The following is a 16,013-nucleotide window of genomic DNA, read 5'->3' as shown; positions in this document are numbered from 1 at the left end:
ACTTTTCCAAAATCATGTATGTGCAGAGTAGAAGAACTAGGATTTCAACATAGATCCTCTTCCATTCTACCCCACTGAAATAAATTAGGGAAAAAAGCTCTGGAAATCTGAGCTCTCTCCCAGAAAGATTTTCATAGCAAATGGATGGCAAAAACTGCTCAGTCTAGAGGAGATAATCCATAGCAGTTTTGTAACCATTAGTAAAAACACCCAGGAAAATAATAACCTGTAGTTATGAGATGGAAGGGACTTTTCCAAAATCATGTATATGCAGAGTAGAAGAACTAGCATGTGAACATAGATTCTCCTCCATTTTCTCCACTGAAGTAAATAAGGGAAAAAAGCTCTGGAAATCTGAGCTCTCTCCCAGAAAGATTTTCATGGCAAATGGATGGACAAAAAGTGAACAGTCTAGAGGAGATGATCTATAGCAAAGTTGAACCAGGAAAATAATAACCTGTACTTATGAGATGGAAGGGATTTGTCCAAAGTCATGTATGTGCAGAGTAGAAGAACTAGCATGTGAACATAGATCCTCCTGCATTTTCCCCACTGAAGTAAATAAGGGAAAAAAGCTCTGGAAATCTGAGCTCTCTCCCAGAAAGATTTTCATGGCAAATGGATGGCAAAAACTGCTCAGAATAGAGGACATAATCCATAGCAGTGTTGTAACCATTAGTAAAAACAGCCAGGAAAATAATAACCTGTAGTTATGAGATGGAAGGGACTTTTCCAAAATCATGTATGTGCAGAGTAGAAGAACTAGGATTTCAACATAGATCCTCTTCCATTCTACCCCACTGAAGTAAATTAGGGAAAAAAGCTCTGGAAATCTGAGCTCTCTCCCAGAAAGATTTTCATGGCAAATGGATGGCAAAAGCTGCTCAGTCTAGAGGAGATAATCCATAGCAGTTTTGTAACCATTAGTAAAAACACGCAGGAAAATAATAACCTGTAGTTATGAGATGGAAGGGACTTTTCCAAAATCATGTATGTGCAGAGTAGAAGAACTAGGATTTCAACATAGATTCTAGTCCATTCTACCCCACTGAAGTAAATTAGGGAAAAAAGCTCTGGAAATCTAAGCTCTCTCCCAGAAAGATTTTCATGGCAAATGGATGGCAAAAACTGCTCAGTCTAGAGGAGATGATCTATAGCAAAGTTGAACCAGGAAAAAAATCGCCTGTACTTATGAGATGGAAGGGACTTTCCCAAAGTCATGTATGTGCAGAGTAGAAGAACTACCATGTGAACATAGATCCTCCTGCATTTTCCCCACTGAAGTAAATAAGGGAAAAAAGCTCTGGAAATCTGAGCTCTCTCCCAGAAAGATTTTCATGGAAAATGAATGGCAAAAACTGCTCAGTCTAGAGGAGATAATCTATAGCAAAATTTTAACCATTAGTAAAAACATGCAGGATAATGCTAACCTGTACTTATGAGGTAGAAGGGATTTGCCCAAAGACATGTATGTGCAGAGTAGAAGAACTAGGATTTCAACATAGATCCTCTTCCATTCTACCCCACTGAAGTAAATTAGGGAAAAAAGCTCTGGAAATCTAAGCTCTCTCCCAGAAAGATTTTCATGGCAAATGGATGGCCAAAACTGCTCAGTCTAGAGGACACAATCCATAGCAGTGTTGTAACCATTAGTAAAAACACCCAGGAAAATAATAACCTGTATTTATGAGATGGAAGGGACTTTTCCAAAATCATGTATATGCAGAGTAGAAGAACTAGCATGTGAACATAGATTCTCCTCCATTTTCTCCACTGAAGTAAATAAGGGAAAAAAGCTCTGGAAATCTGAGCTCTCTCCCAGAAAGATTTTCATGGCAAATGGATGGACAAAAAGTGAACAGTCTAGAGGAGATGATCTATAGCAAAGTTGAACCAGGAAAATAATAACCTGTACTTATGAGATGGAAGGGATTTGTCCAAAGTCATGTATGTGCAGAGTAGAAGAACTAGCATGTGAATATAGATCCTCCTGCATTTTCCCCACTGAAGTAAATAAGAGAAAATAGAGAAATCTGAGCTCTCTCACAGAAAGATTGTCATGGCAAATGGATGGCAAAAACTGCTCAGTCTAGAGGAGATAATCCATAGCAGTGTTGTAACCATTAGTAAAAACACCCAGGAAAATAATAACCTGTACTTATGAGATGGAAGGGATGTTTCCAAAATCATGTATGTGCAGAGTAGAAGAACTAGCATGTGAACATAGATCCTCCTGCATTTTCCCCACTGAAGTAAATAAGGGAAAAAAGCTCTGGAAATCTGAGCTCTCTCCCAGAAAGATTTTCATGGCAAATGGATGGCAAAAACTGCTCAGTCTAGAGGAGATAATCCATAGCAGTGTTGTAACCATTAGTAAAAACACCCAGGAAAAAAATCACCTGTACTTATGAGATGGAAGGGACTTTTCCAAAGTCATGTATGTGCAGAGTAGAAGAACTAGCATGTGAACATAGGTTCTCCTCCATTTTCCCCATTGAAGTAAATAAGGGAAAATAGAGAAATCTGAGCTCTCTGCCAGAAAGATTTTCATGGAAAATAAATGGCAAAAACTGCTCAGTCTAGAGGAGATAATCCATAGCAGTGTTGTAACCATTAGTAAAAACATCCAGGAAAATAATAACCTGTACTTATGAGATGGAAGGGATGTTTCCAAAATCATGTATATGCAGAGTAGAAGAACTAGCATGTGAACATAGATTCTCCTCCATTTTCTCCACTGAAGTAAATAAGGGAAAAAAGCTCTGAAAATCTGAGCTCTCTCCCAGAAAGATTTTCATGGCAAATGGATGGACAAAAAGTGAATAGTCTAGAGGAGATGATCTATAGCAAAGTTGAACCAGGAAAATAATAACCTGTACTTATGAGATGGAAGGGATTTGTCCAAAGTCATGTATGTGCAGAGTAGAAGAACTAGCATGTGAATATAGATTCTCCTCCATTTTCTCCACTGAAGTAAATAAGGGAAAAAAGCTCTGGAAATCTGAGCTCTCTCCCAGAAAGATTTTCATGGCAAATGGATGGACAAAAAGTGAACAGTCTAGAGGAGATGATCTATAGCAAAGTTGAACCAGGAAAATAATAACCTGTACTTATGAGATGGAAGGGATTTGTCCAAAGTCATGTATGTGCAGAGTAGAAGAACTAGCATGTGAATATAGATTCTCCTCCATTTTCTCCACTGAAGTAAATAAGGGAAAAAAGCTCTGAAAATCTGAGCTCTCTCCCAGAAAGATTTTCATGGCAAATGGATGGACAAAAAGTGAACAGTCTAGAGGAGATGATCTATAGCAAAGTTGAACCAGGAAAATAATAACCTGTACTTATGAGATGGAAGGGATTTGTCCAAAGTCATGTATGTGCAGAGTAGAAGAACTAGCATGTGAATATAGATCCTCCTGCATTTTCCCCACTGAAGTAAATAAGAGAAAATAGAGAAATCTGAGCTCTCTCACAGAAAGATTGTCATGGCAAATGGATGGCAAAAACTGCTCAGTCTAGAGGACATAATCCATAGCAGTGTTGTAACCATTAGTAAAAACACCCAGGAAAATAATAACCTGTAGTTATGAGATGGAAGGGACTTTTCCAAAATCATGTATGTGCAGAGTAGAAAAACTAGGATTTCAACATAGATCCTCTTCCATTCTACCCCAATGAAGTAAATTAGGGTAAAAAGCTCTGGAAATCTGAGCTCTCTCCAAGAAAGATTTTCATGGAAATGGATGGCAAAAACTGCTCAGAATAGAGGAGATAATCCATAGCAGTGTTGTAACCATTAGTAAAAACACCCAGGAAAAATATCACCTGTACTTATGAGATGAAAGGGACTTTTCCAAATTCATGTATATGCAGAGTAGAAGAACTAGCATGTGAACATAGATCCTCCTGCATTTTCCCCACTGAAGTAAATAAGGGAAAAAAGCTCTGGAAATATGAGCTCTCTCCCAGAAAGATTTTCATGGAAAATGAATGGCAAAAACTGCTCAGTCTAGAGGAGATAATCTATAGCAAAATTTTAACCATTAGTAAAAACATGCAGGATAATGCTAACCTGTACTTATGATGTAGAAGGGATTTGCCCAAAGACATGTATGTGCAGAGTAGAAGAACTAGCATGTGAACACAGATTCTCTTCCATCCTCCCTCACTGAAGTAAAATGGAGAAAATAGAGAAATCTGAGCTCTCTCCCAGAAAGATTTTCATGGCAAATGGATGGCAAAAACTGCTCAGTCTAGAGGAGATGATCTATAGCAAAGTTGTAACCATTAGTAAAAACACCCAGGAAAAAAATCACCTGTACTTATGAGATGGAAGGGATTTTTCCAAAATCATGTATGTGCAGAGTAGAAGAACTAGGATTTCAACATAGATCCTCTTCCATTCTACCCCAATGAAGTAAATTAGGGTAAAAAGCTCTGGAAATCTGAGCTCTCTCCAAGAAAGATTTTCATGGAAATGGATGGCAAAAACTGCTCAGAATAGAGGAGATAATCCATAGAAGTGTTGTAACCATTAGTAAAAACACCCAGGAAAAATATCACCTGTACTTATGAGATGAAAGGGACTTTTCCAAATTCATGTATATGCAGAGTAGAAGAACTAGCATGTGAACATAGATCCTCCTGCATTTTCCCCACTGAAGTAAATAAGGGAAAAAAGCTCTGGAAATCTGAGCTCTCTCCCAGAAAGATTTTCATGGAAAATGAATGGCAAAAACTGCTCAGTCTAGAGGAGATAATCTATAGCAAAATTTTAACCACTAGTAAAAATATGCAGGATAATGCTAACCTGTACTTATGAGGTAGAAGGGATTTGCCCAAAGACATGCATGTGCAGAGTAGAAGAACTAGGATGTGAACACAGATTCTCTTCCATCCTCCCTCACTGAAGTAAAATGGAGAAAATAGAGAAATCTGAGCTCTCTCCCAGAAAGATTTTCATGGAAAATGGATGGCAAAAACTGCTCAGTCTAGAGGAGATAATCCATAGCAGTGTTGTAACCATTAGTAAAAACACCCAGGAAAATAATCACCTGTACTTATGAGATGGAAGGGACTTTTCCAAAGTCATGTATATGCAGAGTAGAAGAACTAACATGTAAACATAGATCCTCCTCCATTTTCTCCACTGAAATAAATAAGGGAAAAAAGCTCTGAAAATCTGAGCTCTCTCCCAGAAAAATTTTCATGGCAAATGGATGGCAAAAACTGCTCAGTCTAGAGGAGATAATCTATAGCAAAATTTTAACCATTAGTAAAAACATGCAGAATAATGCTAATCTGTACTTATGAGGTAGAAGGGATTTGCCCAAAGACATGTATGTGCAGAGTAGAAGAACTAGCATGTGAACATAGATCCTCTTCCATTCTACCCCACTGAAGTAAATTAGGGAAAATACAGAAATCTGAGCTCTCTCCCACAAAGATTTTCATGGCAAAGGAATGGACAAAAAGTGAACAGTCTAGAGGAGATGATCTATAGCAAAGTTGTAACCAGGAAAATAATAACCTGTACTTATGAGATGGAAGGGATTTGTCCTTAGTCATGTATGTGCAGAATAGAAGAACTAGCATGTGAACAATGATCCTCTTCCATTTTCCCCACTGAAGTAAATAGGGGAAAAAAGCTCTGGAAATCTGAGCTCTCTCCCAGAAAGATTTTCATGGCAAATGGATGGCAAAAACTGCTCAGTCTAGAGGAGATAATCCATAGCAGTGTTGTAACCATTAGTAAAAACACCCAGGAAAAAAATCACTTGTACTTATGAGATGGAAGGGACTTCTCCAAAATCATGTATGTGCAGAGTAGAAGAACTAGGATTTAAACATAGATCTTCTTCCATTCTACCCCACTGAAGTAAATAAGGGAAAAAAAAGCTCTGGAAATCTGAACTCCCTCCCAGAAAGAGTTTCATGGCAAACGAATGGCAAAAACTGCTCAGTCTAGAGGAGATGATCTATAGCAAAATTGTAACCATTAGTAAAAACATGCAGGATAATGTTAATTTGTACTTATGAGGTGGAAGGGACTTGACCAAAGACATGTATGTGCAGAGTAGAAGAACTAGGATGTGAACACAGATTCTCTTCCATCCTCCCTCACTGAAGTAAAATGGAGAAAATAGAGAAATCTGAGCTCTCTCCCAGAAAGATTTTCATGGCAAATGGATGGCAAAAGCTGCTCAGTCTAGAGGACATAATCCGGAGAAGTGTTGTAACCATTAGTAAAAACACCCAAGAAAATAATAACTTGTAGTTATGAGATGGAAGGGATTTTTCCAAAATCATGTATGTGCAGAGTAGAAGAACTAGGATTTCAACATAGATCCTCTTCTATTCTACCCCACTGAAGTAAATTAGGGAAAATAGAGAAATCTGAGCTCTCTCCCAGAAAGATTTTCATGGCAAAGGAATGGACAAAAAGTGAACAGTCTAGAGGAGATGATCTATAGCAAAGTTGTAGCCAGGAAAATAATAACCTGTACTTATGAGATGGAAGGGATTTGTCCTTAGTCATGTATGTGCAGAATAGAAGAACTAGCATGTGAATATAGATCCTCCTGCATTTTCCCCACTGAAGTAAATAAGGGAAAATAGAGAAATCTGAGCTCTCTCCCAGAAAGATTTTCATGGCAAATGGATGGCAAAAACTGCTCAGTCTAGTGGAGATAATCCATAGCAGTGTTGTAACCATTAGTAAAAACACCCAGGAAAATAATAACCTTAGTTATGAGATGGAAGGGACTTTTCCAAAATCATGTATGTGCAGAGTAGAAGAACTAGGATTTCAACATAGATCCTCTTCCATTCTACCCCAATGAAGTAAATTAGGGAAAAAAGCTCTGGAAATCTGAGCTCTCTCCCAGAAAGATTTTCATGGCAAATGGATGGCAAAAACTGCTCAGTCTAGAGGAGATAATCTATAGCAAAATTTTAACCATTAGTAAAAACACGCAGGATAATGCTAATCTGTACTTATGAGGTGGAAGGGACTTGCCCAAAGATATGTATGTACAGAGTAGAAGAACTAGCATGTGTACATAGATCCTCCTGCATTTTCCTCACTGAAGTAAATAAGGGAAAAAAAACTCTGGAAATCTGAGCTCTCTCTCAGAAAGATTTTCATGGCAAATGGATGGCAAAAGCTGCTCAGTCTAGTGGAGATAATCTATAGCAAAACTGTAACCATTAGTAAAAACACCCAGGAAAATAATAACCTGTAGTTATGAGATGGAAGGGACTTTTCCAAAATCATGTATGTGCAGAGTAGAAGCATTAGGATGTGAACGTAGATCCTCTTCCATTCTACCCCACTGAAGTAAAATGGAGAAAATAGAGGTCTGGAAATCTGAGCTCTCTTCCGGAAAGGTTTTTATGGCAAATGAATGGACAAAAAGTACTCAGTGTAGTGGAGATAATCTATAGCAAAATTGTAACCATTAGTAAAAGCACCCCAGAAAATAATCACCTGTAATTATGAAATGGAAGGGACTTTTCCAAAATCATATGTGTGCAGAGTAGAGAACTAGGATGTGAACATAGATCCTCTTCCATTCTACCCCACTGAAGTAAATTAAGGAAAATAGAGAAATCTGAGCTCTCTCCTAGAAAGATTTTCAATGCAAATGAATGGACAAAAACTGTTCAGGCTAGAGAAGATGATCTATAGAAAAGGTGTAACCATTAGTAAAAACACCCAGGAAAATAATAACTGTAGTTATGAAATGGAAGGGACTTTTCCAAAGTCATATATGTGCAGAGTAGAAGAACTAGGATGTGAACATAGATCCTCTTCCATCCTACCTCACTGAAGTAAAATGGAGAAAACAGAGAAATCTGAGCTCTCCCAGAAAGATTTTCAATGCAAATGAATGGACAAAAACTGCTCAGGCTAGAGGAGATAATATATAGCAAAGTTGTAAGCATTAGTAAAAACACCCATAAAAATAATATCCTGTACTTTTGAGATGGAAGGGACTTGTCCAAAGTCATGCATTTTCAGAGTAGAAGAACTAGGATGTCAACATAGATCCTCTTCCTTTTTCCCCACTGAAGAAAATTAGGGAAAATAGAGAAATCTGAGCTCTCTCCCAGAAATGTTTTCATAGCAAAGGAATGGACAAATAGTGCTCAGTCCAGAGGAGATAATCCATAGCAATTTTGTAACCATTAGTAAAAACACAGGAAAATAATAACCTGTAGTTATGAGATGGAAGGGACTTTTCCAAAATCATGTATGTACAGAGTAGAAGAACTAGGATGTGAACATTAATCCTCTACCCTTCTATCCCACTGAAGTAAATTAGGGGAAATAGAAAAATCTGAGCTCTCTCCTAGAAAGATTTTCATGGCAAATGGATGGCAAAAACTGCTCAGTCTAGAGGAGATAATCTGTAGCAAAATTCTAACCATTAGTAAAAACATGCAGGATAATGCTAACCTGTACTTATGAGGTGGAAGGGACTTGCCCAAAGACATGTTTGTGCAGAGTAGAAGAACTAGGATGTGAACACAGATTCTCTTCCATCCTCCCTCACTGAAGTAAAATGGAGAAAATAGAGAAATCTGAGCTCTCTCCCAGAAAGATTTTCACGGCAAAGGAATGGACAAAAAGTGAACAGTCTAGAGGAGATAATGTATAGCAAAATTGTAACCAGAAAAATAATTACCTGTACTTTTGAGATGGAAGGGACTTGTCCAAAGTCAAGCATTTTCAGAGTAGAAGAACTAGGATGTCAACATAGATTCTCTTCCATTTTCCCCACTGAAGAAAATTAGGGAAAATAGTGAAATGTGAGCTCTCTCCCAGAAATATTTTTATAGCAAAGGAATGGACAAATAGTGCTCAGTCCAGAGGAGATAATCCATAGCAATGTTGTAACCATTAGTAAAAACACCCAGAAAAATAATAATCTGCAGTTATGAGATGGAAGGGACTTTTCCAAAATCATGTATGTACAGAGTAGAAGAACTAGCATGTGAACATAGATTCTCTTCCATCCTACCTCACTGAAGTAAAATGGAGAAAACAGAGAAATCTGAGCTCTCTCCCAGAAAGATTTTCATGGCAAAGGAATGGACAAAAAGTGAACAGTCTAGAAGAGATGATCTATAGCAAAGTTGTAACCAGGAAAATAATCACCTGCACTTATGAGATGGAAGGGATTTGTCCAAAGGCATGTATGTGCAGAGTAGAAGAACTAGCATGTGAACATAGATCCTCCTCCATTTTGCCCACTGAAGTAAATAAGGGAAAAAAGCTCTGGAAATCTGAGCTCTCTCCCAGAAAGTTTTTCATAGCAAATGAATGGACAAAAATTTCTCAGTGCAGAGGAGATAATCTATTTAGCAAACTTGTAACCATTAGTAAAAACACCCAGGAAAATAATAACCTGTAGTTATGAGATGGAAGGAACTTGTCCAAAGTCATGTATGTGCTGAGTAGAAGAACTAGGATTTCAACATAGATCCTCTTCCATTCTACCCCACTGAAGTAAATTAGGGAAAAAAGCTCTGGACATCTGAGCTCTCTCCCAGAAAGATTTTCATGGCAAAGGAATGGACAAAAAGTGAACAGTCTAGAGGAGATAATCTATAGCAAAATTGTAACCAGAAAAATAATAACCTGTAGTTATGAGATGGAAGGAACTTGTCCAAAGTCATGTATGTGCTGAGTAGAAGAACTAGGATGTCAACATAGATCCTCTTCCATGCTACCCCACTGAAGTAAATTAGGGAAAAAAGCTCTGGAAATCTGAGCTCTCTCCCAGAAAGATTTTCATGGCAAAGGAATGGACAAAGAGTGAACAGTCTAGAGGAGATAATCTATAGCAAAGTTGTAACCAGGAAAATAATAACCTGTACTTTTGAGATGGAAGGGACTTGTCCAAAGTCATGCATTTTCAGAGTAGAAGAACTAGGATGTCAACATAGATCCTCTTCCATTTTCCCCACTGAAGAAAATTAGGGAAAATAGTGAAATGTGAGCTCTCTCCCAGAAATATTTTCATAGCAAAGGAATGGACAAATAGTGCTCAGTCCAGAGGAGATAATCCATAGCAATGTTGTAACCATTAGTAAAAACACCTAGGAAAATAATAATCTGTAGTTATGAGATGGAAGGTACTTGTCCAAAATCATGTATGTACAGAGTAGAAGAACTAGGATGTGAACATAGATCCTCTTCCATTCTATCCCACTGAAGTAAATTAGGGAAAATAGAGAAATCTGAGCTCTCTCCTAGAAAGATTTTCAATGCAAATGAATGGACAAAAACTGCTCAAGCTAGAGGAGATAATCTATAGCAAAGTTTTAACCATTTGTAAAAACACCCAGGAAAATATAATAACCTGTAGTTATGAGATGGAAGGGACTTGTCCAAAATCATGTATGTACAGAGTAGAAGAACTAGGATGTGAACATAGATCCTCTTCCATCCTACCTCACTGAAGTAAAATGGAGAAAACAGAGAAATCTGAGCTCTCTCCCAGAACGATTTTCATGGCAAAGGAATGGACAAAGAGTGAACAGTCTAGAGGAGATGATCTATAGCAAAGTTGTAACCAGGAAAATAATCACCTGCACTTATGAGATGGAAGGGATTTGTCCAAAGGCATGTATGTGCAGAGTAGAAGAACTAGCATGTGAACATAGATCCTCCTCCATTTTCCCCACTGAAATAAATAAGGGAAAATAGCTCTGGAAATCTGAGCTCTCTCCCAGAAAGTTTTTCATGGCAAATGGATGGCAAAAACTGCTCAGTCTAGAGGAGATAATCTATAGCAAAATTTTAACCATTAGTAAAAACAGGGAGGATAATGCTAATCTGTACTTATGAGGTGGAAGGGACTTGCCCAAAGACATGTATGTGCAGAGTAGAAGAACTAGGATATGAATACAGATTCTCTTCCATCCTCCCTCACTGAAGTAAAATGGAGAAAATAGAGAAATCTGAGCTCACTCCCAGAAAGATTTTCATGGCAAATGGATGGCAAAAACTGCTCAGTCTAGAGGAGATAATCCATAGCAGTGTTGTAACCATTAGTAAAAACACCCAGGAAAATAATAACCTGTAGTTATGAGATGGAAGGGACTTTTCCAAAATCATATGTGTGCAGAGTAGAAGAATTAGGAGGTGAACATCCTCTTCTATCCTAACCCACTGAAGTAAATTAGGGAAAATAGAGAAATCTGAGCTCTCTCCTAGACAGATTTTCATGGCAAATGAATGGACAAAAAGTGCTCAGTCCAAAGGAGATAATCCATAGCAGTGTTGTAACCATTAGTAAAAACACTCAGGAAAAAAAAATCTGTACTTGTGAGATGGAAGGGACTTGCCCAAAGTTATGTATATGCAGAGTAAAAGAATTAGGATGTGAACATTGATCCTCTTCCATGCTACCCCACTGAAGTAAAATGGAGAAAATAGAGAAATCTGAGCTCTCTCCCAGAAAGATTTTTATGGCAAATGAATGGACAAAAAGTGCTCAGTCCAAAGGAGATAATCCATAGCAGTGTTGTAACCATTAGTAAAAACACCCAGGAAAAAAAAAATCTGTACTTATGAGATGGAAGGGACTTGCCCAAAATCATGTATGTGTAGAGTAAAAGAACTAGGATGTGAACATAGATCCTCTTCCATCCTACGCCACTGAAGTAAAATGGAGAAAATAGAGAAATCTGAGCTCTCTCCCAGAAAGATTTTTATGGCAAATGAATGGCAAAAAATGCTCAGTCTAGAGGAAATGATCTATAGCAAAGTTGTAACCAGGAAAATAATAACCTGTACTTATGAGATGGAAGGGACTAGTCCAAAGTCATTCATTTTCTGAGTAGAAGAATTAGCATGTCAACATAGATCCTCTTCCATTTTCCCCACTGAAGTAAATAAGGGAAAAACGCTCTGGAAATCTGAGCTCCCTCCCAGAAAGATTTTCATAGCAAATGAATGGACAAAAATTTCTCAGTGCAGAGGAGATAATCTATTTAGCAAACTTGTAACCATTAGTAAAAACACCCAGGAAAATAATAACCTGTAGTTATGAGATGGAAGGAACTTGTCCAAAGTCATGTATGTGCTGAGTAGAAGAACTAGGATTTGAACAGAGATCCTCCTCCATCCCATCCCACTGAAGTGAATGGGAACTCAGACAAATAATGGAAAGTTATTCCACTGCCCACATGGTCATTGAGATCCATGCATGAACACACACACATACCCCCTTTTCGTTGCTGCCTGCAACAAAGTAGGGTTGTTTCCCCCATTCCACCTGTGCTGCTTTTATAACTGAGGAAGGGATTAGGTAGAAAAGAAAAGGGGCAAAGTATTCTCTGGTTGCTATCTAGTGAGAGGAAAGAAGCTTGAAATCAGGGGTCCTGACAGTGGTCTTCATGATCAAAGACATGTCCTTCAGGGTCAGGCCTCCATGTTGGCCACTAACCAGGTAATGAATCAAAATGGAGAGGGATGCTTTTTAAGCCCCAAGCTCAGCACAAGATGAGCCTTCTATGTGTTTTCTGAACCAAATCATCAATACTTTCTGTTGCCATGGTGAGGAAAGTACAGCAGTTACACTGTATAATGGGAAGGCACTAGCTCCTGCCATTAGTCCTGATGAGAACACCAGCCTCCTTTCATTTTGCTAAAAACGCTGGGAGAAAATGGGGCTTATTTGCTGATGCACATTAGCTGATTCATTATACTGCTATTGCAGGGCTGGTTGTTCCTAAGAAAAAGAGAAATTCAGGTCAGATCTTTTCTCTTTGAAGCCGAGCAGCTGCAGTAAGGGGTGGGGGGAGTGCAGGTCCCTGTTGCTGATTAGTTTTGGGTATCTGTTTACATTGTTTAGGTGGGTAGGTGCCCAGAAGATAGATTACTGAACTTCTCAGGAAGACTGGAAGCCAAAATTTGGCCCCATGTATTACTTATGTGACCCCGGGGAAAGCTGTTTAATTTCTGGGACCAGTTTCTTCATCTGTCCAATGATGACAATAGTAGGTTCTGTTTCCTAAGGTTGTTGTGAGGATAAAGTCATCCTGTAAATATTTATAAAGGGCTATGTAAATGCTAGATGTTTTGTTGTGGAGGTGGTTCAATCAGTTCTTCCCATTAAGACTACTCTTTGTGATCCCATTTGGGGTTTTATTGGCAAAAATACTGGGGTGGTTTGCTATTTCCTTCACCATTTTTACAGATGAGGGAACTGAGGCAGAGGGAAGTGACTTGCCCCGTGTCACCCAGGTAGTAAAAGTCTGAGGGTAGATTTGAATTAGGAAGTTGAATCTTCCTGACTTCAAGCTTGGCATTTTATCTACTTATTACATGACAAATAATAATGCATTATTACATCATTATTAAACTATTCCAAAATACAAAGTCCCAGTACTATGGGGCATTTAAGAAATTATCCATCCCAACCTACAAATCTATAGGAGTCCTCTCAGGAAATTTCCCAAGTGATTCCCCGGCCTTCTCTTAAACACTTCTGGGGAGGGTGAACATATATGAGTTTACTAAGCAAGCTCTTGGACAACTCTAATTTCTGTACAGGGAAATTAGAATCAAATCTCCTTCTTTGTCATTTCCACCTATTGTTACTAGTTGTACCCAGAGGCCAAAGAGAACAGTATGAAAATTTGAATCCCTCTTCCTTGTGACAAACCATTCTGAGGCAGCTATCATATTCCCTTTCATTGTTTTCTTCTCTGATTCTTTCAGATGGTTCTCTTATAGCTCAGTTACTATTCAGAGCTTTCCCAATTCTAGCTTGTTGATGTATCTTCTGAAAATCTTTTGAAATCCATCATCTAGAATAGAACCTGGGAGTCTGTATATGGTCTGTTCAGGATACTATAGGATGATACTCCTTAATGTAGGACCATATAGGACCATAATCCCCATATAGATACCATAAGTAGATAGAATAAGTAGATAGGTAAGAAAACACCATATAGTAGTATTTTCAGAGTAGAAGAGCTCTCTCTGCCTTCTTCTGGAAACTTTGTTTTTATTAACACATTTAAGACTGGGAAACAACTTACTAAGAAAAGGATACCATACAGTAGATACTATAGGACCATAATACCCAATTTTCTGGAAACATTGTTTTTCTTAACACAATTTAAGACTGGAAAACAACTTGCCAAGAGGGGATACAATATTGTAGACAATATAGGACCATAATCCCCAATCTTCTGGAAACTTTGTTTTTCTTAACACAATTTAAAGGTGGAAAACAACTTTCCAAGAGAAGGATACCATATAGTAGATAATATAGGACCATAATCCAAAATCTTCTGAAAATTTTGTTTTTGTTAACAAAATTTAAGAGTGGAAAACAACTTGCCAAGACAAGGATACCAAAAAGTAGATAATATAGGACCATAATCCCAAATCTTCTGAAAACTTTGTTTTTGTTAACAAAATTTAAGAGTGGAAAACAACTTGCCAAGAGAAGATACCATATAATAGATACTATAGGACCATAATCCCCAATCTTCTGGAAATTTTGTTTTTCTTAACACAATTTAAGAGTGGAAAACAATTTGCCAAGAGAAGATACCATGTAGTAAATACTACAGGACCATAATCCCCAATCTTCCGGAAATTTTGGTTTTCTTAACACAATTTAGGAGTGGAAAACAACTTGCCAAGACAAGGATACCATATAGTAGATAATATAGGACCATAATCCCAAATCTTCTGAAAACTTTGTTTTTGTTAACAAAATTTAAGAGTGGAAAACAACTTGCCAAGACAAGGATACCAAAAAGTAGATAATATAGGACCATAATCCCAAATCTTCTGAAAACTTTGTTTTTCTTAACACAATTTAAGACTGGAAAACAACTTGCCAAGAGGGGATACAACATTGTAGACAATATAGGACCATAATCCCCAATCTTCTGGAAACTTTGTTTTTCTTAACACAATTTAAAGGTGGAAAACAACTTTCCAAGAGAAGGATACCATATAGTAGACAGTATAGGACCATACTCCCCAATCTTCTGAAAACTTTGTTTTTCTTAACACAATTTAAAGGTGGAAAACAACTTTCCAAGAGGATACCATATAGTAGATAATATAGGACCATAATCCCAAATCTTCTGAAAACTTTGTTTTTGTTAACAAAATTTAAGAGTGGAAAACAACTTGCCAAGACAAGGATACCATATAGTAGACAGTATAGGACCATACTCCCCAATCTTCTGGAAACTTTATTTTTCTTAACACAATTTAAAGGTGGAAAACCACTTTCCATGAGAAGGATACCATATAGTAGACAATATAGGACCATAATCCCCAATCTTCTGAAAACTTTGTTTTTGTTAACAAAATTTAAGAGTGGAAAACAACTTGCCAAGACAAGGATACCAAAAAGTAGATACTATAGGACCATAATTCCCAATCTTCTGGAAACTTTGTTTTTCTTAACACAATTTAAGAGTGGAAAACAATTTGCCAAGAGAAGATACCATGTAGTAAATACTACAGGACCATAATCCCCAATCTTCCGGAAATTTTGGTTTTCTTAACACAATTTAGGAGTGGAAAATAACTTGCCAAGACAAGGATACCATATAGTAGATAATATAGGACCATAATCCCAAATCTTCTGAAAACTTTGTTTTTGTTAACAAAATTTAAGAGTGGAAAACAACTTGCCAAGAGAAGATACCATATAATAGATACTATAGGACCATAATCCCCAAACTTCTGGAAATTTTGTTTTCCTTAACACAATTTAAGAGTGGAAAACAATTTGCCAAGAGAAGGATACTATATAGTAGATACTATAGGACCATAATTCCCAATCTTCTGGAAACTTTGTTTTTCTTAACACAATTTAAGAGTGGAAAACTATTTGCCAAGAGAAGATACCATATAGTAGACAGTATAGGACCATGCTCCTCAATCCTCTGAAAACTTTTTCTTAACACAATTTAAGTGTCTAAAATTATTTGCCAAGAGAAGACACAATATAGTAGACAAT

General features: G+C 37.5%; 1 protein-coding gene across 1 annotated transcript in view; it reads left to right on the top strand.

Annotated features, from left to right (window-relative positions):
- Nucleotides 1-16,013, top strand: part of LOC127552119 (solute carrier family 22 member 15-like) — a 209,923-nt gene that overhangs the window by 14,586 nt on the left and 179,324 nt on the right. The gene's annotated exons all lie outside the window — the stretch shown is intronic.

The sequence above is a fragment of the Antechinus flavipes genome, chromosome 2 (assembly GCF_016432865.1).
Source record: "Antechinus flavipes isolate AdamAnt ecotype Samford, QLD, Australia chromosome 2, AdamAnt_v2, whole genome shotgun sequence".
In the NCBI taxonomy this organism is placed as follows: Eukaryota; Metazoa; Chordata; class Mammalia; order Dasyuromorphia; family Dasyuridae; genus Antechinus; species Antechinus flavipes.
Note: the sequence above shows the minus strand (reverse complement) of the source record. Positions and strands in the feature narration are given on the sequence as shown.